This window comes from Cryptomeria japonica, chromosome 7 (genome assembly GCF_030272615.1).
Source record: "Cryptomeria japonica chromosome 7, Sugi_1.0, whole genome shotgun sequence".
Classification (NCBI taxonomy): Eukaryota; Viridiplantae; Streptophyta; class Pinopsida; order Cupressales; family Cupressaceae; genus Cryptomeria; species Cryptomeria japonica.
In genome coordinates this window covers 179,150,056-179,165,269 of record NC_081411.1, presented here as the reverse complement: position 1 = coordinate 179,165,269, position 15,214 = coordinate 179,150,056, and positions in this window count along the sequence as shown.

Sequence of the window (15,214 nt, the reverse complement as noted above, 5' to 3'; positions counted from 1 at the left end):
CATGGCGTCAGCAGCTCGATTCTGATCTCTTGGTATCTGCTCAAAAGTGATAGTAGTAAATGATGTCTTTAGAGTGTCCACCATTTGCTTATATGGCATGAGTTTATCATCTTTGGTCTGATATTCATCTGTTGCTTGTCGAATGACTAGTTGGGAATCGCCATATACTTGTAGTTCTTGTAATTTCCATTGTACGACTAACCTGAGTCCTGTGATCAAGGCCTCATACTTTGCTATGTTGTTTGTGCATGGAAATGTGAGCCTATAAGACTTCGGGATGCTATCACCTTGAGGTGTGATAAACAGAATGCCTCCCCCTGAGCCGTGCCTAGTGTATGACCCATCAAAATATAGTTTCCATGGTTGTGCTGTTGTGATCATGAATATCTCTTCATCTGGAAAATTGGAAATAAGAGGATGATCACCTATGAGTGGCGCATCGGCCAACTAATCTGCAATGACCTGCCCTTTGATAGCTTTACGGTCCACATACTCGATGTCAAATTCACTTAGAATCATCACCCATTTGGCCAAGCAACCTGTCAATGCTGCTTTGCTGAGTAAATACTTGAGTGGATCAATCTTTGCGATGAGTTGTACCTTGTGTGTCAACAGATAGTGTCACAATTTAGTGGCTGCTAAGATTACTGCTAGGCAAGCTCGTTCAATAGGTGTGTAATTGAGTTCATAGCCAACCAGTGTGCGAGAGATGTAGTAAACAGCACACTCTTTGCCTTCTGCATTATGTTGTGCCAATAATACACCTAATGCTATACTTGTCGCTGAGATATAAAGTAACAACGGTCTACTTGGATCTGGTGGCATCAACAATGGTGGATTCATGAGATAGTCTTTAAGCGTCTGAAATGCTTGTTGGCATCTAGCATCCCACTGAAAGCGGATGTTCTTGTGTAGCAAGTGTGTGAATGGGTGACACTTATCAGCCAATTATGCAATGAATCTTCGGATGGATTGAAGCCGCCCTTGTAATGTCCTTAGCTGACTGATATTCTTTGGAGGTGGCATGTCCATTATTGCCTTAACCTTTGCTGGATCGACCTCAATACCTTTTCTTGAGACAATGTATCCTAGAAGCTTCCCGGAGGTTACTCCAAAGACACATTTCTTTGGGTTGAGTCGAACATGGTATTGTTCCAGTCTATCAAAGATTTTATCTAAGATGTGGAGATGTCCTTCTCTGGTGAGTGATTTTGCTAGTAAGTCATCAACATAATCTTCCATTACGGTATGCATCATGTCATGGAAGATGGTGGTCATTGCTCTTTGATAGGTTGCTCCTGCATTTTTGAGACCGAAGGGCATTACATTCCAGCAATATGTGCCCCATGGACATGTGAAGGCTATCTTATGTTGGTCCTCTGATGCAATCTTTATTTGATTGTATCCTGAAAAACCATCAATGAGTGAAAGCATGGCATGTCCTGCTATTAGATCCACTATGATGTCAATATTTGGTAGGGGAAAGTCATCCTTAGGACAGGCCTTATTTAGATCTCTGAAGTCAGTACAAATGCGGATGCCCCCTTTTGGTTTGCCGACAGGCACAATATTGAAGATCCATTCTGCATAATCAATTGGTCTAATGAAACCAACATCTAGGAGTTTCTTGAGTTTTGTTTTGACTAGCACTGCAATCTGGGGATGCATCTTACGAAGCTTCTGCTTGACAGGTTTGGCTCCTTCTGCTACGGTGAGGTGATGCATGACTAAATCAGGATCAAGCCCAGGCATGTCTGCATATGACCATGCAAAGTTGATCTGACGCTTCTGGAAGAACTCTATAAATTTAGGTTGTTCCTCTGGAGTGAGAAGAGATGCCAGATGTATGATATGAGGATTTTCAGGAGTCCCCACATTGTATTCTTTGGTTTCCTCGATGAGAATCGTTGATCGTTCCTGTTGTGCATTAGCAGGGAGAATGTCAAACCCTTCATCCTCAGGTGCCTCAAAGAGGTTTTCACCATTGGATACGCTCTTTCTTTTTACTTTTGTGGGATCAAACAGTGCCACAGTGCGGTTTCACTAGAAGATCCATGTTTTATTGTTATATATTTGTAGCTGAAAGGTTTGGCATCTGCCCCGAAGTATGCTGCGCTATTAAGTTCAATGGTGAATCCAGCTTTGTGATCCCCGCTTGGTAGATTATCCCATAATTCCAAAAAGTCAATGATAGCCTCATCATTTTGGAAGAGGTCAAGACATGGAGGATTTGATTGGTTCCATTCGATGAGTTCAGGGTGGATAATGGGCATTACTTCATCGATTAGGTTAAGTGCGGGAGATGTATCAGTGAGGGTTAAGACGTTATGGTGAAGGTCGTTAATGGTACTCTCCTTGTCAGAATCAGGCGTAGGATGAGACATAGGGTCTGTGGAAGATGTTTCCAGCTCAGGTACCCAAGTGGTCTTTATCTGTGCTTCTCCATAAACAGGGATGTCTTTGTGTGGTGGAGGCGGTGATGTGTCTTCCTCATCTGAAGTGTTAAAATGTACAGAATCAAATTCCCACTCATGTGAGTCGGTCTCTGAATCACTTTCCAGCATCCGATTGCTATACCATACTGGGATGTCTTTAGAATTAAACACGGTAGGTGTGATTGGTTGATGTACCTTTGTAGTGATCGGTGCTACAGGAAGTTTGATGGGGATAAAAGAATCTGGCACAGGAAGTATCGGCAGTGTTGACTCAGTGGCTTCTACAGGAACTGCTGGTACCATAGATGCTGCTGCGGATTCTGATACAGTTCCTGCTGCTAATGGTACTATGGATGTAATGGCTGTTGCGAATGGGATTACTGGTTTGATTGGTGGGATGATTGGTATTGTAGATGGTGGAGTTGTGAGCCTCGATGGGGCAGTGGGGATAGTGCTTGATGGTGCTTTGATTATGAAAGGTGTCCTCTTTGCAGTAGGTGGGCAAAATGGTTTGCTGGGTTTTCCTTTGAATCTGAGTTTAGGAAGGATCTCTTTTTCAAAGCCAAGGCCTGTATTACCTTTGAGCTTGAATTCTGGTAGCAGAGGTTCGTGTCGTCCTTGTTTGCAGTATCCCAAAGCACTCTGACCATCATATCCCATTCTTTTCATAATGAGAAGGCCTTTGCCATACTGATCCGTAGGAAGTGTAACTTGTGGTTTATCAGTGGTGATGGGATCTTTATAGATCCATTCCGCTAGGTCCTCATCTTGTGTCTCTTCCTCTTGACTCTTCCCAAGGATGAAAGGCGTCAAAGCACATGTCAGCGTGATGTGTGGTTGCTGGAGTAACTACTGTGGTTTACCATGTGTTCTAGGAGAAGTGGGCATTTGTCCCACACAAAAGAGTTGACTCAAGTTGTATTCCCCAGGACCTTCCTCTGCTACTTTCATTTTAAGCTTTTCTTGCGTAGGTATAGTGGTGTTTGAACTAGCAAGAGAGATTGGGCTTATATATGACGTAGAGGAAATGGCTTCTCTATTATTAGGAACAGTAATCTCTGGTTGATGGTTGATATTATGGCAATACGCAAAAGGATTTGCATCACCCAGGATTGTGATCTCTGCACCATTATGTGGGAACTTGATACATTGATGGTAGGTAGATGGAACGGCTTGCATGGCATGTATCCAAGGTCTCCCTAATAATAGATTGTATGGCAGAGGAAGGTCCAGAACCTGACAAATGATGTGCTTTACCACGGGGCCTACTCGGATTGGTAGTACCACAGCTCCTTTGGATGAATGCTCCGCATCATCATAGGCCTTAATGGTGATCTTCTTGCGAGGATCCACTGATTCTATTGCATATCCCAATGCTGTGACCAACTGTAGTGTACAAATGTTTAGGCCTGCTCCATTATCGATCAAGACTCGCTTGATCCTGTGTTGGTTGATAAAGCCTTCAATGTGTAGCGAAGCATTATGAGGTTGCTGGAAGGAAGAGTTGTCACTTTCAGAAAAAGTGAGACAAGGTGATGACTTAAGACTTCCAACCATGGCTTGAAATTGGTCTATATTCATATTTGCGGGGACTGATGCTTCTTGGAGTGCTTGATCCAAGATTGTTTTATGAGATGGCGATAGGCGCAATAGCTCTAAAATGGATATAAGCGCAGGCGTTTTGTCTAATTGTTCCACAAGATTGTACTGCTTTGGGACAGAGGTGGTGCCTTGTGGAGCTGCCTTGATGGTGACCTTGCCACGACGTGTAACAACATTGCAATTTGAGGTGGGATTTTTGAAGGTTATGGTTGCAATTTGTTCACTGGCACCATACAGGTGATTTATAGTATAATTATACACAGCCTGCGTATAATCAGTGGTATCAGTGCCTCCCCTAGAAGTGGAAGGACCCCTTTGATCTTGTGATGGAAGTGGATTCTTGAACATCTGATGATCATTATTGGTTGTTTTTGGGTCATGTCCTTCAACTTCAATTTCTCCTTGATCAATAAGATCCTAAATGAGATCTTTCAATCAGTGACAATTACTTGTCTTGTGTCCTCTTCCTTGATGGAACTCACAGTGTTCAGTATCTCACCACCATGCTGGTTTGACCTGAGGCTCATAGTTTGATAGCTTAGGTAGAGTGATCAAATTTTGAGAGAGGAGTTGTCGCAACACTGTTTCAATGGGTTCCCCTAAGGGAGTGTATGTTCGTTTTTGTTTTTGCTGACGAGGTCTTGGTTCATCATGAGACGTGATGCGACCTTGATTGGAAGGAACATTTGTGTTATTCTGAGGTGGAGGATTTTGTCCTGCAAACCGAACCACAGGTTGTGCATTTTGGATAGTTCGAGCATCCACAACCCCATCGTTGACGATATTCTTATTCTTGTTCCAGAAGTTTGGTTTATCACTATTGAAGCACGGGCGAGGACCATCTTTTGGTTCATTAAAGATTTTGATGAGTCCTTTCTTGATGAGTGCCCTTTCAAATTTTAAACCCTTGGTGATCATATCGTTAAAAGAGTCTGTGTCTTTGACATCCAAGTGAAATTCCATTTCTTCGTTTAAGTTGGAAATGAAAATTTCCACTAGTTCTCATTCAGGTAACTGAAGAGAACGTCTGCTAGACATTTGGCGCCATCGTTGCAGGAATACTGAGAATAGTTCACCTAGTTTTTGTTTGGTATTGCATAGATCAGCCATGGTGATGTCGCGTTCAATGTTATAAGAGTAATGAGATAGGAACTTCTGGATGAGTTCCTCAAATGTTCTAATGCCACCTGGTAGTCGGGAAAACCATGATGTGGTTGTTCCTCCCAAGCTTTGGGGAAAAAGGCGCATTAGGTAGGTGTCTTCATATGTCACTTCAAGACAAGCGGAATGAAATTCTCAGACATGATCACGGGGATCCCCCTTTCCTCTATAGTTTTCAAATTTGGGTGTTTCGAACCCGCGTGGAAAGGGTGGCATATAAAGATTCCTATCAAAAGGATAGGGATAGATGTCATTGAGTGAGAATTGGTTGATCTTGACACCACTATGAAGTTGTTGGGCGAGATTCTCGACTTGTTTCCGCAACATCTCCATTTCATTTGGAGGAGGAGGTGGTGGGTTACCTCGAGGGATGTTATATCTGATGGGATCTCTACGCCCTTCCTCCTCATGGTGACTTTGTCTTTCTGATGCTTGTCTTAATTGGGCAAGATCAAAGTCTAAGGGGAGTTTGGCTCCTTCTTGAGCAAGTCTTAAGAAGTGAGCATCCGCATTGCTCCTGAGTATTTCGTCAAAAAGTCTGTTAAAGAGAGGGTTATGTTGAGCCCTTTCTATTGTTGCAGGAGTGGGAGTACTTGGGTTTTCGTCATCTGCATTTCCTCCAAGTGCTTCTTGAAATTCATTGAGATTTTCCTCTTCTTCTTCTTCTCTTTCTATTTCTCGTTGTCTCGACTGTGATCGGGTTTGAGCCATTTTGTTTGCAAGCTTGTGTTTGAAGTTGATTGAAGATGATGATGAGTTGGTGATGAAATGAAAGATTGATGGTTGGTGATTTGTGTTGTATGGGGATCTCTAGCACTTTAAGGTAGATGTAACCGAAATTCCTTCTTTGAATTGCTTGTTTGTTTTGAGGAGTTTGGATGTGATAAGGTGTAGAGAAATCTGAGATGTGTTACAGATTTTGACTACCTAGTAATGAGAGGATTCACTCATGAACTAGTTTTAACCTGCGTAGATGTGTCTCTTAGGATGAGTTTATCCTAGATGTAGAAACAATCTAAAAAGTGATGTGATGTGTTTGATTTCAAGCAATATCTAAAAGAGAACTTGGGACAAGAACCTCTTAATGTTTTGAGAGTTGGGACGGATTGATGATGAAGTGATGATGTATGAGTGAGATGATGGATGAAAATGTTTTCAACTTCAATAAAAACTTTGTGTTACAAATGGGACAAACTCTATCTCTTCCCTTTCAGGCGTTGGTGGCACTTCTCGAGCTATGTTGTAGGTGATACAGATGTTTGGGAAGAAGTTGGGATTAATCTTTCCTCCTTGATTTTTGTGATAACTCAGAGCTCTATATTGCATAAAATCTCTACGATTCAATGATTCTGAATCAAACTCGTTTGTTTTACCTTGAAGGTATAGACGTATGTGATGCAGAAAGACTCTATGGGAGACAAAGATTTGTCGATTGATATAGAAGAATTTCCTCTTTTTGATCAAAGCCTTTGAGCTTAATGGTCTTCTTTTCAAGTTGATATTCTGATGACACTTCTTTTTTTGCAAGATGTGAAGAATGGTCATAAAGTTTTTGACTCTTTATTGTTTGCACTTTGTTTTTGGTATTTTTGTTTGTTTTTGAGAAATGTTGGATGAATACTATGTTTTTGGGATTGATTTTCTAATTTTTCTTTGACAAGAAAACAAAGCAAGCACACAAACACAAGAATGTTGCCTCAAAGGCACAAATGAGTATGGGTTTAGATCAACCCAATCCTTGGACTTGTTTTTGACCCTTCCTTTAGATGTATTTTAAGGTGTATTTCCAAAGCCTGAAGTCGGCTCAATTTGCACTTGGTCTTTAAAACGAACACACTTCAAACACTTTTTATCCCTAAGGTCAAATGGCCAGTTGTGATAAATTTAGCCCACATCTTGATATTTCTTCGACTTTGGTTCTACATACCTTATGAATCCCGCCTTGGCAGGTAAGGATGTGATATACTAAGTCTTGCACGAGCATAACAAATAGATGATCCCTATGATGGGGGAGTCACCACTTTTATCAAGCCACAAGTAACTTTTCAAAAAGCTATGTTTCTACTCAAGGAAATATGTATGGTGAGTATCTTGGGAGCAAAACCATCTATGCTCTTGCACTAAATTATATCTCAAATATCCTCAATCAATAGAACGGGTGGGCTACTACTTAAAAGTGTTTAGTCATGTTCGATGTTTTTGGACATAAGTTCAATCTGCAGTGACTCACTTAAGAGCCTTGTAACTGGTGGTGGGGCCCATTTGTCCTTTCGACCAGTTACACTGTAGGAACAGCTATACCCAAGGCTACAGCTTTCGCTCACACCTGATTTCTATAGCGGCTCGAAGGATTTACCGCTCAAGGTCGTTCCCAAGAGTGATGTGTCTCTTGGCAGGCCTCTCTTAAAAAGATAAAATTTTGAGTGTTACTAACACTTTTCTCTTGCACCTAGGACCACGAAAGCCAAGGGAGAGGATAGTGTGTGTTAGAAGTAGGACCACTCGACCAACTCTTTGCACAAGTGTGCCAAGCACGAAAAACACTTGTTCTTTTTAATCTACCATTGCAATGTGATCTAACTATTTGGAGATGTTGCTCCAACAATCATGGTGTTCTTTTTAATTTTCAAAGGCAATTGTTTGAGTAAACTAGAATTTGAAAATCCTGGTCAACTTAATGAAAAACACGTTTGCCTGAAGTAAAATTGCTTTAAAAATGAGACAAGTTGATTGTGAATTTTATTTGCACCAAAAATGGAAGTGTGGATTGTGAGTTTTATCTTGATGCAAGAAATAAAATTTGCCTTGTTTATTTTAAGCACCAAAACGAAGTTTGTTTCCTAACTTGCAAAAAAAATAAAGTTGTTTTTGTATAAGTTTGTGGTTCTTTTTACCTTGGAACAATGAAATTCTTTTTAAGAGCCCCAAACAAATGTGTGATTCTTTTTGAAAAGCCCAAATTTGAAATGTGAAGTTAATTTTAAACCAAAATAAAAAGTGAATTCATTTTTAATACCAACTTCAAAAAACAAGTTAGTAAAAAAATATAAATCTACTTTTTAATCTAATTTAAATCTGCACAAAAGAGAAAAATAGTTAGTAAAATCCGCCTATTTGGTGGGCTTCTACAAGCCTAATTTTTATTTTTTTTGGTTACAAGGTGATTTGTACAACGTTTTGTTACAATAGCGCTAGTCTGCGTTTGAACAGAGGCACTATTTAACACAAACGCACTAAAAGAAAGGGAAAGACAAAGAAGGGAAAAACACTGAAACAGGGTGAATAGCGTCAAAATAATGTCAAACGCACCAAAACAGTGTCAAAAGCGCAACCTGTGTGACATTTTCAACATTCAAACATGTTATTGGTTTAAAAAAAAAAAAAGTTGATCTTTTTGGTGTTGGATTCACGTCGGGTTCACCAAATGATGCTCTGCAAAAAGGATTAGAAAATCTGTTTGATGGCAACACACACAAGAGCACAAGAAACAAATGTTAGTGTTAGCAACAAAAGATTATCCTAAATAGGCATATCAAGAGAGATATTAAGCATGAAATAGAAAGCATATAAACATAGAATGAAATAGCTAATCAAGATGCTCATAGTTGCTCCTCCCTTGTTCCTCTCCTCTCCAAGTCCCAAATGAGTGTAGCTCTCAGCAGCTTTTTGCACTATGGATGCTTATGGAGGATTGAGATTTAATATTAAGCTTCAAATATGAAATGAAAAGCTAAATACTATGCTATTGATGCTAAAATGATTGATTTTACCAAAAAGACAAGATTTTAGTTATGCTATGCTAAATGCTCTCTAAAAATGTCTATAGCCTAAATGCATACAAGTTTTCAGGATCTGGATTATGAAGGAATGGGCTCTATTTATAGGAAAAATGGAGCAATGGATGGCCAGGATTGAAAGGTTTAATCAAGGGTCAAGCTTGAAAGTTGGGGATCCATGTGCACAATTTGCACCAATGAAATGGTGACAAGTGTCAACATAAGATTGGGTTGAGAGAAGAGGTTGGAGGCATTAAATGCTTGAGGAGACCTCATGGTTATCTAGAAGGTAAGGGTCAAGCCTAAATTAGGACTACCCACTGGATTAGGAGTTAATGCAAGGATAAACCTTTGTGCAAATGATTAAGAGATAATCATGGTCAAAGCATTAAAGGCTTGATGAGACCCTTGGGTTGGGTAGAGGTTGAGTCAAAACAAATGTTTTAACCATGTGGGAGGGTTTGAGGTAACCATTAATGGTTATTGGAGACTTTGGGGATTAAGTGGTTGAAGGTTGAAAGCCCTCAATGGTTATCAAAGACTTTGAGCCATTTAGTGGTTGAAGGTTGGAAGCTTTCAAAGGTTATCCAAGACTTTGAGACATTTAGTGGTTGAAGGTTGAAAGCCTTTAATGGTTATCAAAGACTTTTAGGCTTTGAGAAGTGACTCCATTTTGCTTAGGAATGTGACAATAATTAGGGGATGGATTAAGTTAATTAGGAAGGGGTTAGAAGAATCTAGAAGGGGATTAGATTTTGCAAGTGGATTTGGTGGGTGAGGGAAAATAGGATTTTATTAAAATAAAAATTCATTTATTTCAATAAATGTGTGCAAGTTGTATTTGGATAAATATTCAAATAAATATTAATTTATTTAAATGAGAAAAAGGAAGATAAAGCATTAAAATGCTTGAAGAATTTGAGGGGAACCATTAAAGGCTTGAAGACTTTAAGGAAAACCATTAAAGTCTTAAGAAGACTATAGAAGGAAGCCATCAAGTTTGAAGACTTTAAAGCCATCAAGTTTGAATACTTTAAGGGAAACCATTAAAGGTTTCAAGTGGGTGAGGATAAATAGGATTTTAAATAAATAATTTATTTAAAATAGTTGTGCAACTTGCTTTTGTAGGAAAATACAAGTGGGTGGAGGATAAAGGTGATTTAAATAAATTATTTATTTAAAATAATTGTGCAACTTGCTTTTGTAGGAAAATACAAGTGGGTGGAGGATAAAGGTGATTTAAATAAATGATTTTTTTATTTAAATGTGAGAGGTGGGATTTTGGGGGATTTAAATAAATATTAATTTATTTAAATGTGAGAGGTGGGATTTTGGGGGATTTAAATAAATATTAATTTATTTAAATGTGAGAGAAGATTTAATTAAACAAATATGATTTATTTATTTAATTAATGGTATGAATTTGGTTAAGTGAATTAAATCAAATAAATTGAATAATTTATTTAATTAATAGGAGAAGAGGGTTAAGATGAATTAATTAAATATTAATTTAATTAATTCATTAATTGATGGTTAAATAATCAAATAAATACTAAGTATTCATTTAATTAAGTGGACAGATTTATGTGACTACAATATATTTATTAGATTAATTGGCAATAGTAGAGATGGTGAGAGGTTTCTGTAATATGATATGATCGATTTAAAAGAAGAATTTCTTACAAGACCTAAACCATTGAACAATCCTACAATCATTTATTATTTAAACACTGCATTTTAAATAATAAACAATATAGTTAGCCTAAAACATATTAACACTACTTTCCATATTTAAAATATATCCTAATTAAGGGGATGGATGACCTAAATCTGCATGATCGAGTGCCATTATGTAAAATATATCCTAATTATGGATGCTGGTATATATGGTAGTGACAAAAAATCCTTGCTGCAGAACCATGAGAGCAATGTGTAGTGATCGAGTGCTATTTTTTCTCAGTGTTTTGGAGGGGAGCATAAGTGTACCGTTAGGAAGGTGGTATAAAATGGAAGCTGAGAGGTATAAGGTTATGAGGTGTGGGTTAGGATAAGATAGGGAGGTAAGTGATGAAGGATGTAATGGTAAAAGAGTAAGTTAGGATATGTTAGGGGTTTGGAAGGTAGGAAAGTGAATGGGGGGAGATAAAAGGATGTGAAGGATGGAATGGGGTTAGGTAGGTGAAGTAAAAGTAAGTGTGTATGAGGTTAATGGGTAGGATATGATGTAGGAAAGTGGAGGAGGTTAAGATAGGGGATATGAAAGGTAGATGGAAGGTAATAATGATAGGAAGTGAGGTAAAGGTTATGAGGTGTGGGTTAGAAAATAGGGTGTAGGAAATGGAAGGAAGGGTCATATCACTTTGAGAGTTTTCACCAAGATGAGTAGCCCGAGTATGGACCTCAAATCTTACAAGCCATGAGGATCCACTTGTAGTAGAGGAGAATATACTTGCATCTTGGGAGCTTATTAGGAGTTCACCTTGAATTTGGGAAATACATATAGAGGAGATAGAATATTGATCAATACACATTACCTAGCCTCATCATGCATAAATACAAGAGGTATAGACTATAGCAAGCACATATCATGAGCCAAAGGATCATATTCGAGAGTTGCTTCATCTCCAATCCTCTACATTTTGAAGATCCACAAATGGGGTTGAGGATAAGTCTTGTTTACTAATTAGCTTGGACTTATGCTTTGGGTTGCATCTATATGTGAGCAACCTAAAGGCATAATTTTCAATGCAATTTTTGAGAGGACTTGCTTCCACCTTGTGGTACTGGGAGGATAAAATGCACCAACTCACATTGGAAACCCTCTCCAAATACCATTTTGGAGTGCTTCAAAGTGTGTTCTATTTCAAAATATTTTTGACAGAGATGCATAGATGAGTTTCACAATTTACATAATAAGGTTTCATAGTGGCTCAACACGAGAGTTAGTTTTTGGAGTTCTTGTAGTTTTTAGATTACATTCAAGACAAGTTACTTGTCAATTATTTCATTAGGGGTGGAAAGCCCAAAATTTTAGTTTTCCTACACATGGCCAATCCAAATGACTTTAGGGTTGCTATGGCAAAGTCTCTTATGGAAAAGGAGGTACATGGGAGGACACAAGAGGCATGAGAGAAGTTTGTAACCTTGATTAAGGGACTAAAGTGTCCATAGGCCTCCCCATCCTTCAAAGGATAATTTAGACTTACTATATGATTTACAAAGAAAAACCCAATAGTATCAATATTAGGGACATAGGTCTACTAGAGCATAGTAGGGGCCATAGGGTAGTCACATTTGACCATCATAGACACAAGGATATTTTAGGTATGAGAGACTATAGGGCTATCAAGATAGGCCTTCTATGACTCAACAACCTTTTAGGGGAGAATCTAGTGTTTTTAGTAATTAGGATCTTCTAATTATGGTGGGGCCTAGCCAACATAGGGTTATATGAGAGGCACATGTTATGTATATGTTAGTATTAGACAGAGCATGCCCACAAGGTTTTAGAGTAGGTGGACACCATGCTAGGATGTCAAAGTAGATAGTTGATATGTGGGTCTTTACCCTCCCAACCACTCAACATATACCACCATGGGTCTTTACCCTCCCAAACACACAAAGGTCAAAGGAAGATTCACTGTTGCAAAACTCACTTTTTTTGACAGTCTCAAGAACTTAGGATAGTCACTCCTTTCATGGCCATTATTCTTCACACAACACTCTCTAACATTAATTATGATGATAGTGTACCTCCTTAAACCTTCCACCAACACCTAACTCAATACCAAACTCTTTCCCAATCTCGCTAATGGACTAATTAACTCAATTCACTATGACATTGTGATGGTCAATGCAAGGTTTAGGACAGTAGTAATTAGGATCTTCTAGTTATTGTGGGGCCTAGCCAACATAGGGATATATGAGATAGGGGTAACTTCAATAGTGATTTCTCCTCTACAACCTTTGCCAGTTTGTGCGAAAATGAGAGCTTGACAGCATTCTTTCGCTTTTAGCTAGCTAAATTTTTCAAGAATTTTATCTCTAGATTTAATATTTCTTTTCTTGCATGAATCTATTAATTTTGAGATAACATATCTTGCCTTCATGAATTTATCCTAGTTTATCCCTTTAACCCTAATTAATTTATTTAGAGTGTTTAGTTCCATTTTAATCCTTTCTTTTACAATTAAATATTATTAAAAAAATGTATTATTGTTCCAAATTTTGTGGATATTTAGGAGACACAAATAAAATATAAATGGAATCATTCCATATTTTTGTAGGAGATATTGGAATGAGACTAATAGGAAGAGTACTAAACATGAGTCACAATGAGCACTTTAGAATAAATCTAAACATTATAAGGAAGAGTAGCTTGGAAAAATAGAAGCGTAATTTATTTTCCAATATGCAAGATTATTACTTGGGAAAGAATCTTGAAAGAGGATTGAAAAGATTCCTTGATCTAACATTGTCTCACTTATCCGAAATTATGAGGAAGGATTCATTAATGAAATGGTCATTAACAAGATGGAGAGAATAGTAACTAGGAAGAGATAGATTTCACATGCTACTAGGTGACTAGATTGGAGAGAAACTAGAGGCAAATCATTTAGCTTGGCCATGACACAAAGTCTTAGAATAGATGCCAACCTTGGTGAATGGAATGAAAATCCCAAACAATTAATGAGTTGCGAGACAAGTACAGGCATCTATAAATTTTGTTTTGAATAAAATAAAGAAAAAATGGGACTAAAACCAAGGGAAATGCACATGGAAAGGATATGATGAAAATCAAAATAAATAGTTTGAAGATAATATTAGTTACCTAAAGGATTTGAAGATAATATTAGTACCTAAAGGATATTAGTTACCTAGAGGATATTCCAATAATGGAGAAACATCCATGCAGTGCTCTACACATGTCCTTGAAGGTTCAAGAAATACTTATCCTCTATTGTTCCAAACTTTAAATCACTTTCCACGCATGGAAATAATTGCAACCATACACAATTTCCCACCCAATAGATTCTCTCAAACTAGTTTACTATCTAAACATCGGGTCAAGGAAAAGCGGGCCAAAATAGGAATCCAAGTGTCTTAAAAGCCTTCAAGACCATAGTGGTGAGGATTGAATTTCTTTCTTTAGTGGTATGTTTCTCTAGATTAATTAGTTGGGGATTCTATTAGGACCTTTTCCTAATTAAAAAATAAATATAAAGATTACATCCCTAAATATTGCATTCATAATAGAAGAAATTTCTGCAATATTGAGACTAAACTCATAATAGATTTATAGTGATGAATAAAGAAATATTTAAGATTATCAAAAAATTGATGTTTTCTTTCTCCCAACCGTCATTGGATATTGGGTGATCTTTGAGGCATTATGTCAAATAGTTCATGTGCCTTATCTAAGCTTACATATTTTGCATGCATGTGTACCTGGGCAGTTGCACTAAAACATCTATACTCACTAATCACATTTGGTTGGAAGTTTCTAAATCCATTTCAAACACATCTTGTGCATATCCTGCAATCATAGCATTCCATTAGATAGCGTTTCTTTGATGCATCTCACTAAACAGTTCATGCACTTTCATGTCTATACTTCCACATTTTCCAAACATGTCAAACAAAGCATTTCCAACTGTAAGCATCTAATATTAATTGCCCTTACCTTTTGCTTTGATGGAAGCCCATACTCTGTTCCAAAGCTCCCATTTTGGCACAGGTAGAGAGTATGTTGGTAAATACAACTGATTGAAATGGAAATCTATTTGTTGCATTGACTACATTGTGAGGACGCTTATGTATTTCATCGACAGCATAAAGTAGGAAAGGACATGAGAATATCTCCTCGGGGAGGTATTCTATTATAGCTGCGAGGTAGATGAGAGTTTCTTATGCCATTTGCTTTGTTCTATGCAGTCAAACGCGAGAACACTATTTGAATTCAAATGCTAACAATGATTGTCTTTTTAACGGAAACAGACGGGAAGGGACGTCAAGGGAAGGAATGGGCCCACAACACACCTAAGCAGTCAAAGCTTAGTGTGTGTTGTTTAAGGCTGCCCCCTTGAGACATCATAATTGATTGGCTCTTCACTCCTAAGACCTTCAAAAGTCTTTAATGGCTTCATTGAGTCCTTTTGTCTTCCAAATGCACCTGCACCAACTTGAATTCTCCTTCAATGCTTGATTGCCTATTCACTTGGAATTGAATTGATTTTATAA